This window comes from Phyllobates terribilis, unplaced genomic scaffold (assembly GCF_046119375.1).
Source record: "Phyllobates terribilis strain yellow unplaced genomic scaffold, ASM4611937v1 Scaffold_110__1_contigs__length_5578470, whole genome shotgun sequence".
Lineage (NCBI taxonomy): Eukaryota > Metazoa > Chordata > Amphibia > Anura > Dendrobatidae > Phyllobates > Phyllobates terribilis.
In genome coordinates, this window is record NW_027362870.1 from 5426745 (window position 1) to 5449988 (window position 23244).

The following is a 23244-nucleotide window of genomic DNA, read 5'->3' on the forward strand; positions in this document are numbered from 1 at the left end:
TTGGGGCTCCGAGATGCGCAAGACACATAAGTGCCTTCTTGCTGCACTACCTGCAGCATGACCCTCATATTGTCAGAATTCGAAGTAATCATGACTACTGGGTTGCCACACTCTTAGATCCCCCAAACTTTTCGATCAACCTTTTCATTTTAATAAAGACCAAAAAAATGGTCATTTTTGAAATTATAAGCATTAGCAGGTTGTTAGAAACTGAAATCAAACAGTTTTCAACTCAAAACTTTATTCTAGGTGATGTTACATTTTCACATAGGACCCCTTGTTCGAAAGGAGCTTCTGAACTCTCTCGTCCATTGAATTTGTCAGGTTTTGGATGGTTTCTGCTTCAATTGTTTTGCATGAGGACAGAATACCCTCCCAGAGCTGTTGCTTAAATGTGAACTGCCTCCCGCCATCATAGACACTCCTTTTAATGATGCTCCAAAGGTTCTGAATGGGGTAGAGGTCAGGGGAGCATGGGGGTCACACCATAAGTTTGTCCCCTTTTATGCCCATATCAGCCAGAGATGCAGATGTTTTATGTGCAGCATGAGATGGTGCATTATCATGCAAAAAAATGATCTTGCTGTGAAATACACGGTTCTTCTTCTTGAACCATGGCAGGAAGTGCTGTTTGAGAAAATCCACATACATTATGGAGTTCATCTTTAGCGCCTTCAGGGATCCTAAAGGGGCCGACAATCTCTCTCCCCATGATTCCAGCCCAAAACATTACTCCACCTCCTCCTTGTTGGCGCTGTAGCCATGTTTGCGTGGGGTGTCCATCAACCAGCCATCCTCCACTCCATCCATCTGGACCATCGAGCGCTGCACGGTACTCATCCGTGAACAAAACAGTTTTGAAATCAGTCTTCATGTAATGTTTGGCCCACTGGAGCCGTTTCTGCTTGTGTGAAGTGGATAGAGGAGGTCGACAGGATGGCGTATGCACAGCTGCAAACCTCTGAAGGACCCTGCATCTTGTTGTTCGGGGGACGTTGGAGGCACCAGCAGCTTCAAAAACTTGTCTGCTGCTATGACAAGGCTTTTTTGCCGCTGCTCTTTCAACCTGACGTAATTGCCTGTAGGAAAGAGTCCTCAATTTGCCCTTATCAGCACGCACACGTGTGTACTGTGAATCAGCTACATACCTCTTGATTGCCAAGACACTTCATCCTGATCATCGCACAATGTTGATTGTAGTCATGCCTTGACCTAAACACTCCACAATTTGTTGCTTCTCAGCAGCCGACACATCCTTTTTCTTTCCCATTTTGGCAGAAAATGTAGGCTGCTTAATAATGTGAGACAGCCTTCTTAAGTAGTCTTGCCTTTCATTGGACACACCTGCCAAACTAATTAGCACAGGTGTCTGCAATTGCTTACAGTGATATAAAGAGCCCTGACACACATCACCATCAATGAGTTTAACTGACAAACAAACAAATTCTTCCCTTATCACTCCTAAACACTTTTTGCATAATAATTTGGAACACAGTGTACATGTGCTTTTCCACAAAACACCAGTGGTTCACGTAGTGAATCTTACAGTTCTAACTTGCCAACCGTGGTCTGTATGGAGTTGTTCAATAAAGGGCCCAAAATTAAGATAACATAGATGGGAGAGGTCTCTATGAATAGGAATTCCTAAGTATTTGATACCCTGTGAGGGCCAGGCAAAGGGAAAGTTGGACTGGATGGAATCCTATATGGATTTGGGGAGGGAGACATCGAGGGCCTCAGACTTCGCTGCATTGATTTTAAAATTTGACCATGTAACAAAGTGATCTATTTCAGCCATAACAGCATGGATGGATATATGTGATTGAGTGATATATACTAGGACATCATCAGCAAATAGAGAGCACTTGTACTCGGTGCCTCCCACCTCAATCCACCTAATATTGGGGTTATGGCGAATTGATGAGAGCAGGTGCTCCGTCACTAGGATGTATAAGAGAGGGGACAGAGGACATCCCTGCCTTGTCCCATTGGTGATTGTGAAAGGTGATGAAAATGTTCTGACGCGCCCACTGGGCCTTGGGACACCCGGAGCCGGACCCTTTTTGGTGGATGCTGGTGGTTGTAGTCTCCGTGGCGGCGACCCGGTTCCGTGGCTCAGGGCGGTCAAACCAGTGGCGGAACTATTTATGTGGTTTTGATGTTTAAATGTCCGACTACGCCACCCGTGGATTGCGGTCAGAGTGAACCGCCGCTCCAGGGCAGACCGCTGAGGCTGGTGTTGTGGGTGCAGCAGAGCGTAGCATAACTCCCCACGGGAGGAGTATAGCCTCAGGGCAGTGTATGCGGAGGATGGGGGTGATGGTGCAGGGCAGCAGCAGTAACGACACGGAGTCAGTGATGCAGTCCAGGGCCTTTACTCACAGTTCTTATTATCCAGACCACGTCTGCAGGTAACGGCTGCCCACGTCGTACTGTGCTCACCAGGTGAGGGGCTCAGACAACTCCCAGATAACTTTGGAGCGCTTCACAGGACCCCCTTTGTGTGTCCTTTGTCTGGCCTTTCTTACCAACCCTTCTGTCCGGCTGCCTCGGGCCTCCTCTTGGTAAACTTGGCGCCAGTTTCCCTGACCCTATGTGGTGCCTTCCTAGCGGGTGTAGCGAGGGGCTGCGCCACATAAAATGTCACAGCCTCCTGTTTCTAGCTGAGGGTCGTTTCCTGCCTCCACTAGTTTCGGGGACCGGTCTCCCCCTTTGGCCTGACCCCTCCACGCAGGTGGATTCGGGCGTGCGGTGGCGACTCGCCCGTCCGCACCCTTGGGATCCCTTCGTTCCTCGTTCCTGGAGCCTTCTCCGCTCCTCTTCCTTCCTTCTCCCTCTTCCAGGCCTGGGCCTCTGTTACTAGGCCCGCCTCCGGAGCAGAGCTCATGCAGAGCCCCTGCTCCCTGCCACTTCTGCTCAGACTTCTCTGCACTGAATTAAGATGGTGCCCACCTTTTATACTCCCTTCTCAATGCACCCAGGAACTGCTTCCTCCCTGCTCCTGCACTACAGGGTTCCCCTTCCTCAGTGTTCCCTCCCCCCACTCCAGCCAGGGACAGGGACTGTCGTGCCCATCTCAGGGGCATATTGGTCGCCCTGCCCCACGGCAATGTGGTGTAATGCATGCAGGTGTCGGGTCCTGATCCACACTACATCCTTACCTGAGAGTGAGATATCACACTGACGCGCCCCCTGGGCCAGTGTTGTTTGGGGGATACCCGGAGCCGGATCAGATGGGGGTCGTAGTCTCCGAGTGGCGGTGACCCGGTCCGTGCCCAGGGTGTCAAGCTCAGTGTGTGGCAGTCCTACAGATGTTGCTGGATGTTCTTTCGTGTCGACTACGCCACCCGTTGATTTGCGGTTAATACGGCCGCCGCTGCAGCAGGGTCCGCTGAGGCTGGTGGTGTGTGTGCAGCTTCTGGTGGTATAACCCCCAACGGGAGGGGTATAGCCTCAGGGGGTCAGTTGTAGAGGGTGGTGGTTGTGGTGGTGCAGTGAGGATGGTATTAAGACTCAGAGTCGGGCTGTGCAGTTCAGGGTGTTTACTTACTGCTGTTGTTCTGGTCACTCCGGCCTTGAGTGACCGCCCGAGCCGTGCTGCGTCCACCAGGTCCTGGACTCGGCCAACCCCCAGGTAATTCTGGAGCGTGATCCTGAGCTCCCTTTCTGACGTTCCTTTTCTCTGGCCTTCCCCACCAGGGATCCACCTATGTCCGGCTCCCTCGGGTCTCTTGGTGGGTACACCTCCTCTGGGTTCCCTGACCCTATACTTGGTCTGCCTTCCTGGTGGATTTAGTGGGGGGTCGTGGCAGATCCTGCCCACAACCTCCGGTCTCTGGCTGAGGATTAGTGCCCTCCACCAGCTTGGGATCCGGTACCCTTGTGCCAACCCTTCACCCTGTTGCTTGTATTTGGGCTCTTGGGGTTCCCTCTTCTTCCCCTCTGGGTCCTTCTAACTCCTCTCTCTCTTCTTTCAGGACTGCTTGACCCTCTACAACAGACTGACTAGTAGCTGTCTGCCTGTCTGACCCTGATCTAAGATGGTTCCCACCTTATATACTCCCTCTATGTGTGAGCTCAGGTGACCAGCACCCAATGAGCTCCTAGCTTTACCCAGACTGCTCCCCCTATCTGCCCCTACACTACTGGGATGTTCCACCCCCCTCCCACTCCAGCCAGGGACAGACACTATCGTACCTGCACATAAACTTGTGGGAGTACCGTCGATCTGTCCCCCGGAAATGGGATGTATGTAGTGCATGCAGCCTACTGAGCTCAGTTCCACACTCCATCCTTACCCGGGAGTGGAATACCACACCTCTGGCTTGAGGTGTAATACCCCTGTAGCAGCCGAGTCCTCAGGGTGCTACAACACCTCTGGGTGAGGTGCAATACCTCTGTAGCAACCGAGCCCTCAGGGTGCTACAGTTCCATTTATCTTCAGCCTAGGTGACGTATTGCGATACAGGGCCGTGATTTTGGCTATAAAAGGGTCCCCTAGACCCCTACCCCAAGCTTTTTAAGAGAATCATATATGGCGTGCCAGGAGACTCTATGGAATGCTTTCTCAGCATCCAACGAGAGTATCTAATTACAAATTTTTAACTGCATCTCGCCCAGGAAATACTTTGTGCCTAGTAGCAGTGTCTGCTAGTCAGCGGATTATCCCGGCTGTTAAGCAAGCTACACCACCTGTAGTTTGGACACTTAATTTTTTCAAAGGAAATGCTTCGGGACCACGGGATACTCAGTGAAGAGCATCAGGAGGCACCCCAAGGCATAGGGGCTGGGACTGGCAGTAGGATGCCTTGCGGTGGACAGCCGAGCTCGATCCTTATAAAAGCTTTTTAACTGCAGCAGCTTTAGTGGACGCTACTGGAGCTGGAATTACGCGGCTGCTGGCATGAGACTTGCCCTCCAATAGATCCTTGTAAATGGATTTAAAGTGTATTCATTCAAATTAGAGAGACAATTTAAATTAAAAAGCTTAGAGCTGCCTCCACCACAGGGGGGCTCGCTCGACCCACCAGCGGACAGGCACCAGTATTGGGAGAGGGGGGCTGGCCGTCAGGGTTCACCGCGGCTCTGGCACAAACCCGGCGACACGGAGGTGGCACGGGCAGGAGCGGACTGAACGTGTCGGCTTCTCACTTTTTGGATTTTAGAAGGGCATGACATGCCTATATCTGTGTCTCCCCCTCCTTTTACTCCTCCACCTCTTTTCTTTTCGCATGACTATATGTACTTGTCACTTTTCCATGTGTTAGTTGTGTCTTCTGAGCAGTTTGTCAGCTTTTGGACACCTTTGAAGGTGTTTTCTATGTGTTTCTATGTGTTTTTGTTTGCCTGCCATTGGTTTTAACGGTGTTCGACGAACAGTTCGACGAACAGTTCGACGAACACACGGGTGTTCGACGAACCGAACCGAACTCGAACACTACGGGGGTGGCTCAACACTAATAATAATCCAACTAGTTATATTGTTATTATTTTAAAATGTTATACACATAAAATCATGCAATTTTTCAACTTCCTGTGTGAATAAAGAAATAAATCCATTTTAGAGTTGTTTGAGCAAATCCTGCTTTGGAATGAAACCTCTAAGGAAATATAAGAAAATAAAATTAAATATCAAATTCATACAGAAACAGAATTATTTAAATATCTTATACATATATTGGTTGGTTCTAATGTAATTCAAAATATTGCTACTTAAATTTATATATGAAGTTCTAATTTATTAATTAATATATATATATTTTTTATAAATATATATATAAATACAATTATACACAATCTCTACTTAGACAAGTGTATGTATGTATATATATATATATATATATATATATATATATATATATATATATATATATATATATATATATATATATATATATATATATATATATATATATATATATATATATATATATATATATATATATATATATATATATATGTGGCACCCCAGGGGTCTGGTTTCCCACAGTAATGTAATGTTATGTCTGAGAGCAGGTGGGAGGTCCTTTGGTCAGGGATCCTGTGCCACACCTCCTGCCCAGTCTTGGGAGGGGAAGACCTTCCTCTATATAAACCCGGGGCTGAAGCAGGGTTAGTCAGTCAAGGAGAGTAGAGACAAGAAACAGTCACAGGAAGAAACAGCAGAAGCTCAGTGGGAGCAATACTACTACAAGTCAAGGGCTGGCAGCTGCAGAGCTCGCCCTGACTGAGAAGCTTTCTTACCGGACCCGGCGTCTGAGGCTGTGGGGACTAACTCTTACCCAGCAGCAGAAGCCGACCGGCAGGGGATTTCAGGTCCTCAGGCCCAGAAACCCGAAGGCACGGTCACACGCGTGGGACCAGCGCCGCCATCGTGGAGCGGAAGCCATTAGAAGGCCCCGAGTCACCGGCCATACGGGTGAGCACCACACGGTACACTCAGGGACGTGGGCTACTTATATCCGCTTCTAGCAAGGTAGCGAGAAGAGTACAGTCAGTTTGGGAGGCCTACAACTCCGCCTGGCCAGGGGAGATCCCATCTGCTCAAGGACTGACCAGGCCCCGTTCGCTAGCAAGTACTCCGGGAGGGTCTATCGTTGTTACCAGTAAAGACCCTGAATTACACCGCACCGTCTCTGAGTGGTTCCTGCTACCCTCATCTTCCACGTCGGCTGCCCTGAGGCCATACCCCTCCCGTTGGGGGTTATACTATCACGCTGCACAATTCTACACCGGCCTCAGTGGTCTGCCCTGCAGCGGCAGCTCCATAGCTGCAAATCAACGGGTGGCGTAGTCGACACTCAAATAACATCTATCAAGACTGCCACACACTGAGTTGACTCCCTGGGCACGGATCGGGTCCCCGCCACTCGGAGACTACAACCCTCATCTGATCCGGTTCCGGGTAAGCCCCCGTGCGCGAGACGCTGTGCGACACAGCAGGCCCAGGGGCACGTCAACTTTGGCGTAGTCGGCAGGATTTCGTGCCCGCAACCACCGGGTACTGCGTGCCTGAAAAAGAGACTTTTAAAACTTACCATCCGTGAAGTTTTCCCGCCATCGGTGAAGATTCCCGCCATCCGGCGCCATTTTCAGCCTTCTTCCCGCCATCTGTGAAGATTCCCGCCATCCGGCGCCATCTTCAGCCTTCTTCCCGCCATCCGTGGAGTTTTCCCGCCGTTGGACGCCATCTTGAGGACGCTGCGCGGGAAGAAGAGGGGCGTGGACTCCGAAAGCGCGCGAGAACTGAAGCCCCGCCTCACGTCCGGACGTTGCGTAAGGTCCTGGAAGGAGCCCAGCAGACGCCGACGTCACCGGAGCGCGACGGAAGGTCCTCAACCCTGACGATCTACTGCGGAGCCGCGGCCTACGGAACAGGATCATCGCAAGGTAGGCCACGGTCCACTAGGGGGGAGGAAGATGTCGGATGCGGAGGAGAGCTTCATTGCCTCAACCCCCGCCAGCGCCACCGCTGCTGCAGTTATGCCCTTCACCATGCCCTATATCCCGGGAGCAGCTTGGCTACCCCAGTACTCAGGGGAGTCACATACCCTGCATGACTTTAGAGAAAAGCTGGATAGCCTCTTCCAGGTGTACCCCCTCACAGAAGAGCAAAAAGTGAGCATCCTGGTGGCCCAACTAACCGGGGCAGCCAAAAGGGAAGTAAAATCCTGGCCACCTGGGAGGAAGACTGTCGCAGGGATACTAACCCGTCTGAAGGATACCTTTGATACCCGCACCTCAGCCGAGATTAAGCTTAGATTCTACGGGTGCAAGCAGCGAGCGCATGAGAGTATAAGGGACTATGCACTAAACCTACAAGAGGCCCTGAGGGCCATTAAGCAGACCGACCCTGATGGAGTGGGAAACGAGGACAGGCTGTTGACCGAACAATTTATAGAGGGACTATATTGTAATGCCCACCGAACCCAGTTGCGGGCGATGGCCTTACAGGATCCCCATCTGGGCTTTGCACAGTTCAAGGACAGAGCCATCCGGGTGCTCCGAGAACCGGCACCGGGTGGCGTTGTGACCCACAGGCGCCCAGCTATCACTTACCACCAGGAGGCGGCGCCCTTGTCGGCAGGGCCTGTGGGAGCTGATGCGCAGGCTTTGGACAATGACCCGGCTCCAGACCTACACCATCAGGTCCAAGAGCTAGCTAAGAGCGTTGCTGCGCTAACCCGAACTGTGCAGTCTTTACAGGTTTCCACCCCAGGGAAGATCCAGCTGGCATCCGGACCGGAGGACATCCCGTGGCGTCGACCAAGGAGGACCCCACCGGCCAGAGGAAGACCCAGTGACCGATACAGCGAAGACGGACGACCCATCTGCCGCCGCTGCAATCAACCCGGACATATGGCAAGGTACTGTTCTTTAAACGGGCACAACCTGGGGTAGAGGGCCAACCCCCAGGAAAAAGATCACCAGGCCCATCGAACTGGTGCGACAGATATGTGGGAGGACGTCCAGTCTTGCCTGTGGTACTGGATGGCATCCCTATGAGTGCCCTACTGGACACCGGGTCACAGGTCACCACCATCCCGTACGTGCTCTTTAAGCAGTACTGGAATGACTCGGATATTACCCGCTACCTTGACGACGACTTGAGTATCATCGCCAGCAATGGCCAGCCCGTGCCACAGATCGGATTTAAAGAGGTGACCATCAAAATCGGTAGAGTCGAACTGGCAGCACAGGGACTGATCATTGTAGATATTGACAAACATGAGAGTCACCCAAAAATAACTCTAGGAACTAATGTAATTGAAAATTGTCTTGCAGAGGTGATTTTCCTTTTACAGCAGGTTGCCAAGAACGCCAGCTCCGGCGAGCAGCAGGTGCTCCAGAAAGAGATCCGGGCACTGATGCGACGGCAACAGGTGGAACTCTCCGGCGGTGAGATTGGTAGCGTAAGAATGTGTGACCCTTTTCCTATTGTCATGCCCCCAAAAAGTGAAATGATGATTTGGTGCCGGGCAGCTATTGGTCTGAGAGGTAGAGATTACCAGGCAATGGTAGAACCAGTTTACTCAGACAGTAGGCCCACCATCTTGACAGCACGGGGGGTGGTTAATGTACGCCATGGGAGGGTGCCCGTTCGCATAATCAATATCGGGAAGAGGGAAGTGTACCTGCCCCGGTATGCCACGCTAGCCAAATTATATACCATTAACCAAAATGCTATACAATCTGTGGAACCCTTGCCTCCATCTCACCCGGAGGAAGGTAACGGCTCTAAGAAAACAAAGGAGGACTGGTGTCAGCAACTACATTTGGGTACTGACTCCACTCCCTCACATCAGAAACAGGGAGTCTATCGGGTGGTTCAAGAGTACGAGAGAGTGTTTAGTAAACACCCGTTAGACTTCGGGCGAGTCAAGGGGGTAGAACACCACATCCCCACGGGAGACCATCCTCCCATAAAAGAGAGGTATCGACCCGTACCCCCTGCACACTACCAACACGCCAAGGGGATGCTTAGAGACATGAAGGAGGCTGGGGTGATCAGGGATAGCTGTAGCCCCTGGGCAGCTCCACTAGTCTTAGTCAGAAAAAAAGACAACACCATGAGGATGTGTGTAGATTACCGGAAAATCAACCGTATCACACACAAGGATGCGTACCCCTTACCAAGGATAGAGGAGTCATTGGCTGCTTTAAGATCTGCTAACTTCTTCTCTACCTTGGATCTCACTAGCGGGTACTGGCAGGTTCCTGTAGCAGAGGCGGACCGGGAGAAGACCGCATTCACCACCCCGATGGGACTTAGCGAGTTCACCTGCATGCCGTTCGGACTCTGCAACGCACCAGGAACCTTCCAACGACTAATGGAGTGTTGTCTGGGCCACAGAAACTTCGAGACGGTCCTGTTGTACCTGGACGATGTCATCGTATATTCCAAGACGTATGAGGACCACCTGAAACACCTGGCGGAAGTGTTCGAAGCTCTGGCGAGTTACGGCCTAAAGGTGAAACCCTCCAAGTGTCACCTCCTGAAACCAAAGGTGCAGTACCTGGGACACGTGGTGAGCGCTGACGGAGTGGCTCCCGACCCTGATAAGATCACCGCAATTAAGGAATGGCCAAGCCCCTCCAGCGTAAAAGAAGTGCGGCAGTTCCTCGGGTTGGTAGGCTACTACCGAAGGTTTATTCCCGGTTTCACCAAAAAGGCAGCACCTATGCAGGACCTCCTGATAGGCCAGTCCCGGAAGGCCAAGAACCAGAAGCCGCCCTTCAAATGGGAGGAGCTGGAAGAAGAGTCCTTCCGCCAGCTGAAGATGGCCCTCACGGGGGACGAAATCCTGGCGTACCCGGATTATAGCCAGCCCTTTATCCTCTACACCGACGCCAGTAACATCGGGCTAGGAGCCGTACTGTCCCAGATCCAGCAGGGGAAGGAACGAGTAATCGCCTACGCCAGCCGAAAGCTGCGACCCACCGAAAGGAATCCCGAGAATTACAGCTCATTTAAGCTAGAGTTCCTGGCCGTAGTATGGGCAGTCACCGAGCGCTTTAAGCATTACCTCGCTTCTTCCCGGTTCACCGTGTACACGGATAACAACCCGTTGACACACCTGGACACGGCAAGACTCGGTGCCCTGGAGCAGAGGTGGATGGCCCGTCTGTCCAACTACGAGTTCACAATCAAATACCGGGCCGGACGCTCCAATACCAACGCGGACGCCCTGTCCAGGATGCCCAACCTGCCGGACGAAGGAGAAGATCCGGAGGGACTGGAAGAAGTTGAACTCCCTGCGTTCCACCATCATGGGACTATCCAGTACTCCCACCGGGTAAGGAGTAAGCAGGCTGCTACGTTGAACCCCTTACCTCACTACAACTGGGCGGAAACGCAAGACAGCGACCCTGCCGTCCGACTGGTGAAGGAGATGCTGACTCGCCCGGAGGCTTGCCTTGAACCAGACGCTCCGGAGGAAGCCAAACAACTATGGGCAGAGAGGAGTCGACTGTTCCTTTACAAGGGGAAGTTGTGCCGCAGAATGGTTAACTCCCGGACGCATGAACTACTCTGGCAAGTAGTGGTGCCACGAAGAGATGCAGCCATGGTGATGGAGGCATACCACGACGGAGCTGGACACTTCGGGTGGAAGAAGCTGGAGTTCCTGCTGCGCGAGCGATTCCACTGGGTAGGCATGAGGGGAACCATTGAGAAGTGGTGCAGAGACTGTGGCCCGTGCAACCTAAGAAGGAAGGATCGTGCCAGCCAGAAGACTCCCCTGCAGTCCATCGTCACCCGGCAGCCGTTGGAACTGGTAGCCTTGGATCATGTAAAACTGACCCCAAGCAGAAGTGGCTACGTCTACGCACTAACCATCGTGGATCACTACTCCCGGTTCTTGGTTGTCGTCCCCGTCAAGGACTTAACAGCTCGAACAGCAGCGAGAGCCTTCCAGCAGCATTTCTGCCGTCCACACGGGTACCCGGACCAAGTGTTGACAGACCAGGGACCTGCCTTTGAAGCGGAGGTCTTCCAAGAATTCTGCACTCTGTATGGCTGCCGGAAGATAAGGACGACACCCTATCATCCGCAAACTAATGGACTTTGTGAGAAAATGAACCAGGTGGTAATGGATCTTCTGAAAACGTTGCCCCTGGAAGAACGCAGTCTGTGGCCTGAGAAGCTGCCCGATCTGGTGGACCTATACAACCACATCCCGGTAGGTTCCACCAACTGTACCCCGGCTTACCTAATGAGGGCAAGACCTGGTAAGTTACCTGTTGACCTGGAAATGGGAGTCCTGACACCCGAGGACACTTCACCAGAAGCAGACTGGGACACAGAGAGGCAGCAGCAGTACCGGAGAGTACAGGAGAGCGTGGAGCGAAGTCTCTGTCAGGCTAGGGAAAGACAAGAGAAAACTTACAACCAGTATGCTCCCGCTGTTCCCCTGGTACCCGGAGAGCAGGTCTTGAAGAGGAAGAGACGGCTCCACAAGTTGGACGACCAGTGGGAGAAGGACCCGTACACCGTACTGCCCTCAAGCCACGAGAAGTCGAAGGTTTGTACCATCAGTAAAGACGGAGGGGAAACTACAGCCATTGTATCCCGGGACCACCTGAAGAAGTGTCCCGAACAACTGAGGAACCCTGAAGAGGAACAAGAAGACCATCGACCCGTAGAGGAAAGGGAAGATATGGTTAGTACTGTGCTCGGGGACTTCCCTCGGTCTTGGACTCAAGTCAATGGTGCAGTTGTGGTACCCGTACTCACCTTCCTCCAACCAGCATCCCAAGCACCTACGGAGCAACAGGTAGAGCTGGAAGAACAGCCGGTCCAGGAGGCAGAAGACCCCACACCCGCAGACCAGGAGGATCAACCCTCTGCTTGCAGTGAGCCTGCCATATCCCTAGTGAGCCAAAGAGCCGGTAGACAGCTGCCCAGTTTACCCTTGACAGCTCCTACACCCTGTAGTTCAGGGCTAGACAGTCAGCTCCGTAGGTCCACTAGGGCCACTAGAGGCCAGTTACCCGCACGTTGGAGGATTTGAAGTGTATAAATTGTTTTATTTATGTTTACCTGTGTATTGTTGCTTGTGTATAATTTTGTGTTTCTAGTTATTTGTAGGAGTCCTTGGTGGATTTACCGGGAATCCTTTGTACATAGTTGGAGCATAACCCAGGACGGACTAAAGACTGTTAAGGACTCGGGGCAGGACAAACCCCTACCTGGTTACGTCTCCCTGTTTTGGTGAAATGGACACCTTGCTTTTCTTCAAATACTACACCCGGTTACGGACATGCCGTGACCACCTTTATGTGTTTCTTCTTATTGTACTATTATTGTTGTTATATCTTGTTATGTTTTTCTAAAATATGTTTAGTCCCTGAGTACTAAATTTCACTAGGGGGGAATGTGGCACCCCAGGGGTCTGGTTTCCCACAGTAATGTAATGTTATGTCTGAGAGCAGGTGGGAGGTCCTTTGGTCAGGGATCCTGTGCATGCCACACCTCCTGCCCAGTCTTGGGAGGGGAAGACCTTCCCCTATATAAACCCGGGGCTGAAGCAGAGTTAGTCAGTCAAGGAGAGTAGAGACAAGAAACAGTCACAGGAAGAAACAGCAGAAGCTCAGTGGGAGCAATACTACTACAAGTCAAGGGCTGGCAGCTGCAGAGCTCGCCCTGACTGAGAAGCTTTCTTACCGGACCCGGCGTCTGAGGCTGTGGGGACTAACTCTTACCCAGCAGCAGAAGCCGACCGGCAGGGGATTTCAGGTCCTCAGGCCCAGAAACCCGAAGGCACGGTCACACGCGTGGGACCAGCGCCGCCATCGTGGAGCGGAAGCCATTAGAAGGCCCCGAGTCACCGGCCATACGGGTGAGCACCACACGGTACACTCAGGGACGTGGGCTACTTATATCCGCTTCTAGCAAGGTAGCCAGAAGAGTACAGTCAGTTTGGGAGGCCTACAACTCCGCCTGGCCAGGGGAGATCCCATCTGCTCAAGGACTGACCAGGCCCCGTTCGCTAGCAAGTACTCCGGGAGGGTCTATCGTTGTTACCAGTAAAGACCCTGAATTACACCGCACCGTCTCTGAGTTATACTATCACGCTGCACAATTCTACACCGGCCTCAGCGGTCTGCCCTGCAGCGGCAGCTCCATAGCTGCAAATCAACGGGTGGCGTAGTCGACACTCAAATAACATCTATCAAGACTACCACACACTGAGTTGACTCCCTGGGCACGGATCGGGTCCCCGCCACTCGGAGACTACAACCCTCATCTGATCCGGTTCCGGGTAAGCCCCCGTGCGCGAGACGCTGCGCGACACAGCAGGCCCAGGGGCGCGTCATATATATATATGAACTATTAGAAACTATGTAACTACAATTTTACTGTATAAGATTATAAATAAATATTGAGACATTGTAACACTTCTATGCTACATTATAATTACAGTTTTTCCTTAGCCACTCCCTAAACCAAATCTTCTGTCTCTCTCAAATATCTCCAGGAACGTCCTATTTAGGAAAGACATTTTTCTATCCTTCAAAACCTCAGAGAACTGCCTGTCCTTCTGTCCACATTCCCTGACGTCACTCTCACCTGGTCGTCTCACCTGTCTCTGTCCATCTATTTCGGCCATTTTCCTTTCCAGGGAGAAATCACAGCTTTGGATTTTTAACTCTTTCTGTGAAGAGATGGACCTTTGCCCTGGCTGATATGGCTTATAACAGATATGAAATCTCCTGCGTATTTGATAGAGTTCACTATGGGGATGACTCAGTCTAGAAGAGGTTGATATTGGCTTTTGGTAAGATTTTACCTTTCCTGGTTTTATAAATTTAACTTGATTTCTTTTCTTTGCACGATTCTCATGTTTTCTAACAGAATCCAGCAACTGCGCACATTTGAATAGGGATTCTTTTTGTGACGCTATAACTCTAGATACTGGATCTAGGAATTTGAATTTTTGTACAAAAGTTGTTACCATTTGTTGTACTTTTCCATTTTTGATGAGAGCTTTGTACAACCGTTCAAATATGGACATGAATGTATATGTACATTCCTTCCTACCAATCCTTAGTTTCTGCAAATCTTCTATGTTGGGAAAATCCTTTGTGACACAATAAATCAAATATCTTAACCTGTCCGAATCATTTTTCCCATCCATTAGGAGAGTAACATCTGGACAATGTCACAGGAATCCATATTTTAAATAATTGATTCCTCTCCTCATTGGTTAGATCAAACTTATCAGAAAAGCTCTCAAATGTCTCTGAATTTCTACAGGCATGGATTTTGACATCATATTTTGGCATGATTTTGTATAATTTCAGCAAATTTTTCCTCATTTTAATTTGCAGTTGAGCCTGGGTAATTCCTGAATTCTCTGATATTTTTAGTGGCTCTTGTACGTCCGCTCCTCCTACGTCACTCACGTCTCCTCCCACATCACCTAGTATGTCGGTTTCTCGTATGTCAGTCATGTCTCCTCCCATGTCAGGTTTCTGTATGTCCGTCTCTTGGTCAGACCCAAGGTCACCTTCAGTTACAGACACGTGTCTCACTTCTTGTTCATTTTCCACATTACAGTCAGAATCAGTATCACCATCTGACACTTCTGCACTATTTTTCTGCTTAAAAATCTCTGACACAAGACTATGAAAAAAATCTACCAAATGTAGAATATTTCTCAATTTCTGTTTGTCTCTATTTACCAATTTAGAAGTTAACTGTAAATTCTGCAATTCACATTCTTTGTATAAACTGAGCCACAAAACGTCTAAGTCATTTCCTACATTAATTTGAAAATTAATATTACTTTGTTTAGCAAAAGAAGAAATTATATCCATATTTTGCTTACCTTAAGATTCCTTAGCTTTTCTTTATCAGCACGTCCTGTCTTCAGTTCGTCTGATTCTGTTCCTTGTTAGTACCTCTGCTTCCCGTTAGTCCTCAGTCTGTAGGCTCCTTTCTGCTTCTCGTGACAAATTAGTGAATTTACTGACACGTGAACAACAGCTGTTCAGCTCGTCAGGACTTCCCCCCTTGTTCACGGGAAGAAATTCACTTACTTAATTTAAAAAAAGGAAAAAACAGGGCTGGCTGGCTCACCATTGTAAAATAATACTCTTCTCTGTATTATTTTTTCTACTGAGGACTTCTCAAAGTATCAATATCACGATATTCTTATAAAAAAATGTATCTATTTATTCTTGGATTGTCCATTAAAAAGAATCAGATTGCAGCAGGTACATATAATAATTAGTTATAAAGTAATTGTCCATAATTAGCTTAATTGTTGAGATTCACCCATCTTTCCTTGGATCCTGGCTGGTAAATCATGTCTTTGTCCAGCACGTGTCCAGGCCTACATGTCATCTGTTTCTCAGCATGAAGATTCTTCTTGTGGGGTGGGCAGAACAAGAGAGCCCCCCCCTTTCTGTACCATGGGCTTTTATAGCCAGTCGTATGGACACCTGTTCTACATATGGTAGTGAACCAAAAATACACACACAAATAGCGCATGTCAACTAGACACGATGGCTGATGCAATCCTTGTATAGAACTCAAATTTAAGAAAAATGATTATCGATTATTAATTAACATTCCAAATGAATTTCCATAAATAACCATTTAACAAAGTTACTGTACAGAGGACGTCCTTATACACAGTACAGTGCACACAAACTATGAATCTCACTACAGCAACTCTGATCTAGTCACCTCTGTACTGAGACAACTAGACTGAAGTTACTGTACAGAGGACGTCCTTATACACAGTACAGTGCACACAAACTATGAATATCAGTACAGCAACTCTGATCTAGTTACCTCTGTACTGAGACAACTAGACTGAAGTTACTGTACAGAGGACGTCCTTATACACAGTACGGTGCACACAAACTATGAATCTCAGTACAGCAACTCTGATCTAATCACCTCTGTACTGAGACATCTAGATTGAGGTTACTGTACAGAGGACGTCCTTATACACAGGACAGTGCACACAAACTATGAATCTCAGTACAGCAACTCTGATCTAGTTACCTCTGTACTGAGACATCTAGACTGAAGTTACTGTACAGAGGACGTCCTTATACACAGTACGGTGCACACAAACTATGAATCTCAGTACAGCAACTCTGATCTAATCACCTCTGTACTGAGACATCTAGATTGAGGTTACTGTACAGAGGACGTCCTTATACACAGGACAGTGCACACAAACTATGAATCTCAGTACAGCAACTCTGATCTAGTTACCTCTGTACTGAGACATCTAGACTGAAGTTACTGTACAGAGGACGTCCTTATACACAGTACGGTGCACACAAACTATGAATCTCACTACAGCAACTCTGATCTAGTTACCTCTGTACTGAGACAACTAGACTGAAGTTACTGTACAGAGGACGTCCTTATACACAGTACAGTGCACACAAACTATGAATATCAGTACAGCAACTCTGATCTAGTTACCTCTGTACTGAGACAACTAGACTGAAGTTACTGTACAGAGGACGTCCTTATACACAGTACGGTGCACACAAACTATGAATCTCAGTACAGCAACTCTGATCTAGTCACCTCTGTACTGAGACATCTAGACTGAAGTTACTGTACAGAGGACGTCCTTATACACAGTACGGTGCACACAAACTATGAATCTCAATACAGCAACTCTGATCTACTTACCTCTGTACTGAGACAACTAGATTGAGGTTACTGTACAGAGGACGTCCTTATACACAGTACGGTGCACACAAACTATGAGTCTCACTACAGCAACTCTGATCTAGTCACCTCTGTACTGAGACATCTAAATTGAAGTTACCGTACAGAGGACGTCCTTATACAGAGTACGGTGCACACAAACTAGGAATCTCAGTACAGCAACTCTGATCTAGTTACCTCTGTACTGAGACATCTAGAATGGAGTTACTGTACAGAGGACGTCCTTATACACAGTACAGTGCACAGAGATCATGGACCTCAGTGCTGCAACTCCGATCTAGTCACCTCTGTACTGAGACATCTAGACTGAAGTTACTGTATAGAGGACGTCCTTATACATAGTACAGTGCACAGAAATCATGGACCTCAGTACAGCAACTCTGATCTAGTTACCTCTGTACTGAAACAACTAGACTGAAGTTACTGTACAGAGGATGTCCTTATACACAGTACAGTGCACACAAACTATGAATCTCACTACAGCAACTCCCATCTAGTCACCTCTGTACTGAGACATCTAGATTGAGGTTACCATACAGAGGACGTCCTTATACACAGTACAGTGCACAGAGATCATGAACCTTACTGCAGCAACTCTGATCTAGTTACCTCTGTACTGAGACAACTAGACTGAAGTTACTGTATAGAGGACGTCCTTATACACAGTACAGTGCACAGAAATCATGGACCTCAGTGCAGCAACTCTGATCTAGTCACCTCTGTACTGAGACATCTAGATTGAGGTTACTGTACAGAGGACGTCCTTATACACAGTACGGTGCACACAAACTATGAATCTCAGTACAGCAACTCCCAACTAGTCACCTCTGTACTGAGACATCTAGACTGAAGTTACTGTACAGATGACGTCCTTATACACAGTACAGTGCACACAAACTATGAATCTCAGTACAGCAACTCTGATCTAGTTACCTCTGTACTGAGACAACTAGACTGAAGTTACTGTACAGAGGACGTCCTTATACACAGTACGGTGCACACAAACTATGAATCTCACTACAGCAACTCTGATCTAGTCACCTCTGTACTGAGACATCTAAATTGAAGTTACTGTACAGAGGACGTCCTTATACACAGTACAGTGCACAGAGATCATGGACCTTAGTGCTGAAACTCCGATCCAGTCACCTCTGTACTGAGACATCTAGACTAAGGTTACTGTACAGAGGACGTCCTTATACACAGTACGGTGCACACAAACTATGAATCTCACTACAGCAACTCTGATCTAGTCACCTCTGTACTGAGACATCTATACTGAAGTTACTGTATACAGGACGTCCTTATACACAGTACGGTGCACACAAACTATGAATCTCAGTACAGCAACTCTGATCTTGTTACCTCTGTACTGAGACATCTATACTGAAGTTACTGTACAGAGGACGTCCTTATACACAGTAAGGTGCACACAAACTATGAATCTCAGTACAGCAACTCTGATCTTGTTACCTCTGTACTGAGACATCTATACTGAAGTTACTGTATAGAGGACGTCCTTATACACAGTACGGTGCACACAAACTATGAATCTCAGTACAGCAACTCTGATCTAGTTACCTCTGTACTGAGACAACTTGACTGAAGTTACTGTACAGAGGACGTCCTTATACACAGTACGGTGCACACAAACTATGAATCTCAGTACAGCAGCTCTGATCTAGCCACCTCTGTACTGAGACAACTTGACTGAAGTTACTGTACAGAGGACGTCCTTATACACAGTACAGTGCACACAAACTATGAATCTCAGTACAGCAACTCTGATCATGTTACCTCTGTACTGAGACAACTTGACTGAAGTTACTGTACAGAGGACGTCCTTATACACAGTACGGTGCACAAAAACTATGAATCTCAGTACAGCAACTCTGATCTAGTCACCTCTGTACTGAGACAACTTGACTGAAGTTACTGTACAGAGGACGTCCTTATACACATTACAGTGCACACAAATTATGAATCTCAGTACAGCAACTCTGATCTAGTCACCTCTGTACTGAGACATCTATACTGAAGTTACTGTATAGAGGACGTCCTTATACACAGTACAGTGCACACAAACTATGAATCTCAGTACAGCAACTCTGATCTAGTCACCTCTGTACTGAGACATCTATACTGAAGTTACTGTATAGAGGACGTCCTTATACACAGTACAGTGCACACAAACTATGAATCTCAGTACAGCAACTCTGATCTAGCCACCTCTGTACTGAGACAACTAGACTGAAGTTACTGTATAGAGGACGTCCTTATACACAGTACAGTGCACAGAAATCATGGACCTCAGTGCAGCAACTCTGATCTAGTCACCTCTGTACTGAGACATCTAAATTGAAGTTACTGTACAGAGGACGTCCTTATACACAGTACAGTGCACAGAAATCATGAAACTTACTGCAGCAACTCTGATCTAGTCACCTCTGTACTGAGACATCTAGATTGAGGTTACTGTACAGAGGACGTCCTTATACACAGTACGGTGCACACAAACTATGAGTCTCAGTACAGCAACTCTGATCTAGTTACCTCTGTACTGAGACAACTAGACTGAAGTTACTATACAGAGGAAGTCCTTATACACAGTACAGTGCACACAAACTATGAATCTCAGTACAGCAACTCTGATCTAGTCACCTCTGTACTGAGACATCTAAATTGAAGTTACCGTACAGTGGACGTCCTTATACACAGTACAGTGCACAGAGATCATAGACCTCAGTGCTGCAACTCTGATCTAGTCACCTCTGTACTGAGACATCTAGATTGAGGTTACTGTACAGAGGACGTCCTTATACACAGTACAGTGCACAGAGATCATGAACCTTACTGCAGCAATTCTGATCTAGTTACCTCTGTACTGAGACATCTAAATTGAAGTTACTGTACAGAGGACGTCCTTATACACAGTACGGTGCACACAAACTATGAATCTCAGTACAGCAACTCTGATCTAGTTACCTCTGTACTGAGACAACTAGACTGAAGTTACTGTACAGAGGACGTCCTTATACACAGTACAGTGCACAGAGATCATGAACCTTACTGCAGCAACTCTGATCTAGTCACCTCTGTACTGAGACATCTAGATTGAGGTTACTGTACAGAGGACGTCCTTATACAAAGTACGGTGCACACAAACTATGAATCTCACTACAGCAACTCTGATCTAGTCACCTCTGTACTGAGACATCTAGACTGAAGTTACTGCACAGAGGACGTCCTTATACACAGTACAGTGCACACAAACTATGAATCTCAGTACAGCAACTCTGATCTAGTTACCTCTGTACTGAGACATCTAGACTGAAGTTACTGCACAGAGGACGTCCTTATACACAGTACAGTGCACACAAACTATGAATCTCAGTACAGCAACTCTGATCTAGTCACCTCTGTACTGAGACATCTAGACTGAAGTTACTGTATAGAGGACGTCCTTATACACAGTACGGTGCACACAAACTATGAATCTCAGTACAGCAACTCTGATCTAGTTACCTCTGTACTGAGACATCTAGACTGAAGTTACTGCACAGAGGACGTCCTTATACACAGTACAGTGCACAGAAATCATGAAATTTACTGCAGCAACTCTGATCTAGTCACCTCTGTACTGAGACATCTAGATTGAGGTTACTGTACAGAGGACGTCCTTATACACAGTACGGTGCACACAAACTATGAATCTCAGTACAGCAACTCTGATCTAGTCACCTCTTTACTAAGACAACTAGACTGAAGTTACTGTACAGAGGACATCCTTATACACAGTACGGTGCATACAAACTATGAATCTCAGTACAGCAACTCTGATCTAGTCACCTCTGTACTGAGACATCTAGAATGGAGTTTCTGTACAGAGGACGTCCTTATACACAGTACATTGTAGAGAGATCATGGACCTTAGTGCAGCAACTCTGATCTAGTCACCTCTGTACTGAGACATCTAGATTGAGGTTATTGTACAGAGGACGTCCTTATACACAGTACGGTGCAAACAAACTATGAATCTTAGTACAGCAACTCCGATCTTGTCACCACTGTACTGAGACATCTAAATTGAAGTTACCGTACAGAGGACGTCCTTATACACAGTACAGTGCACAGAGATCATGGACCTCAATGCTCCAACTCTGATCTAGTCACCTCTGTACTGAGACATCTAAATTGAAGTTACCGTATAGAGGACGTCCTTATACACAGTACGGTGCACACAAACTTTGAATCTCCGTACTGCAACTCCCATCTAGCCACCTCAGTAATGAGACAACTAGACTGAAGTTACTGTACAGAGGACGTCCTTATACACAGTACGGTGCACACAAACTATGAATCTTAGTACAGCAACTCTGATCTAGTTACCTCTGTACTGAGACAACTAGACGGAAGTTACTGTATAGAGGACGTCCTTATACACAGTACAGTGCACAGAAATCATGGACCTCAGTACAGCAACTCTGATCTAGTTACCTCTGTACTGAGACAACTAGACTGAAGTTACTGTACAGAGGACGTCCTTATACACAGTACGGTGCACACAAACTATGAGTCTCAGTACAGCCACTCTGATCTAGTCACCTCTGTACTGAGACATCTAAATTGAAGATACTGTACAGAGGACGTCCTTATACACAGTACGGTGCACAGAGATCATGAACCTTACTGCAGCAACTCTGATCTAGTCACCTCTGTACTGAGACATCTAAATTGAAGTTACTGTACAGAGGACGTCCTTATACACAGTACAGTGCACAGAGATCATGGACCTCAGTGCTGCAACTCCGATCTAGTCACCTCTGTACTGATACATCTAGACTAAGGTTACTGTACAGAGGACGTCCTTATACACAGTACAGTGCACACAAATTATGAATCTCAGTACAGCAACTCTGATCTAGTCACCTCTGTACTGAGACATCTATACTGAAGTTACTGTATAGAGGACGTCCTTATACACAGTACAGTGCACACAAACTATGAATCTCACTACAGCAACTCTGATCTAGTCACCTCTGTACTGAGACATCTATACTGAAGTTACTGTATAGAGGACGTCCTTATACACAGTACAGTGCACACAAACTATGAATCTCAGTACAGCAACTCTGATCTAGCCACCTCTGTACTGAGACAACTTGACTGAAGTTGCTGTACAGAGGACGTCCTTATACACAGTACGGTGCACACAAACTATGAATCTCAGTACAGCAACTCTGATCTAGTTACCTCTGTACTGAGACAACTAGACTGAAGTTACTGTATAGAGGACGTCCTTATACACAGTACAGTGCACAGAAATCATGGACCTCAGTACAGCAACTCTAATCTAGTTACCTCTGTACTGAGACAACTAGACTGAAGTTACTGTACAGAGGACGTCCTTATACACAGTACGGTGCACACAAACTATGAATCTCAGTACAGCAACTCCCATCTAGTCACCTCTGTACTGAGACATCTAGATTGAGGTTACTGTACAGAGGACGTCCTTATACACAGTACGGTGCACACAAACTATGAGTCTCAGTACAGCCACTCTGATCTAGTCACCTCTGTACTGAGACATCTAAATTGAAGTTACTGTACAGAGGACGTCCTTATACACAGTACGGTGCACACAAACTTGGAATCTCAGTACAGCCACTCTGATCTAGTCACCTCTGTACTGAGACATCTAAATTGAAGTTACTGTACAGAGGACGTCCTTATACACAGTACGGTGCACAGAGATCATGGACCTCAGTGCTGCAACTCTGATCTAGTCACCTCTGTACTGAGACATCTAGACTGAAGTTACTATACAGAGGACGTCCTTATACACAGTACAGTGTACAGAGATCATGAACCTTAGTACAGCAACTCTGATCTAGTCACCTCTGTACTGAGACATCTAGACTGAAGTTACTGTACAGAGGACGTCCTTATACACAGTACAGTGTACAGAGATCATGAACCTTAGTGCTGCAACTCTGATCTAGTCACCTCTGTACTGAGACATCTAGATTGAGGTT

General features: G+C 47.7%; 1 long non-coding RNA gene across 1 annotated transcript in view; it reads right to left on the bottom strand.

The window, feature by feature from the left end:
* LOC141201385 (uncharacterized) overlaps nt 1–15902 on the bottom strand; it is a 36136-nt gene extending 20234 nt beyond the window's left edge. The window contains exon 1 of the long non-coding RNA XR_012272936.1: nt 15333–15902. This is a non-coding gene — a long non-coding RNA (uncharacterized lncRNA). The remainder of the gene's footprint in view (nt 1–15332) is intronic.
* Between the last annotated feature and the right edge of the window lie 7342 nt (nt 15903–23244).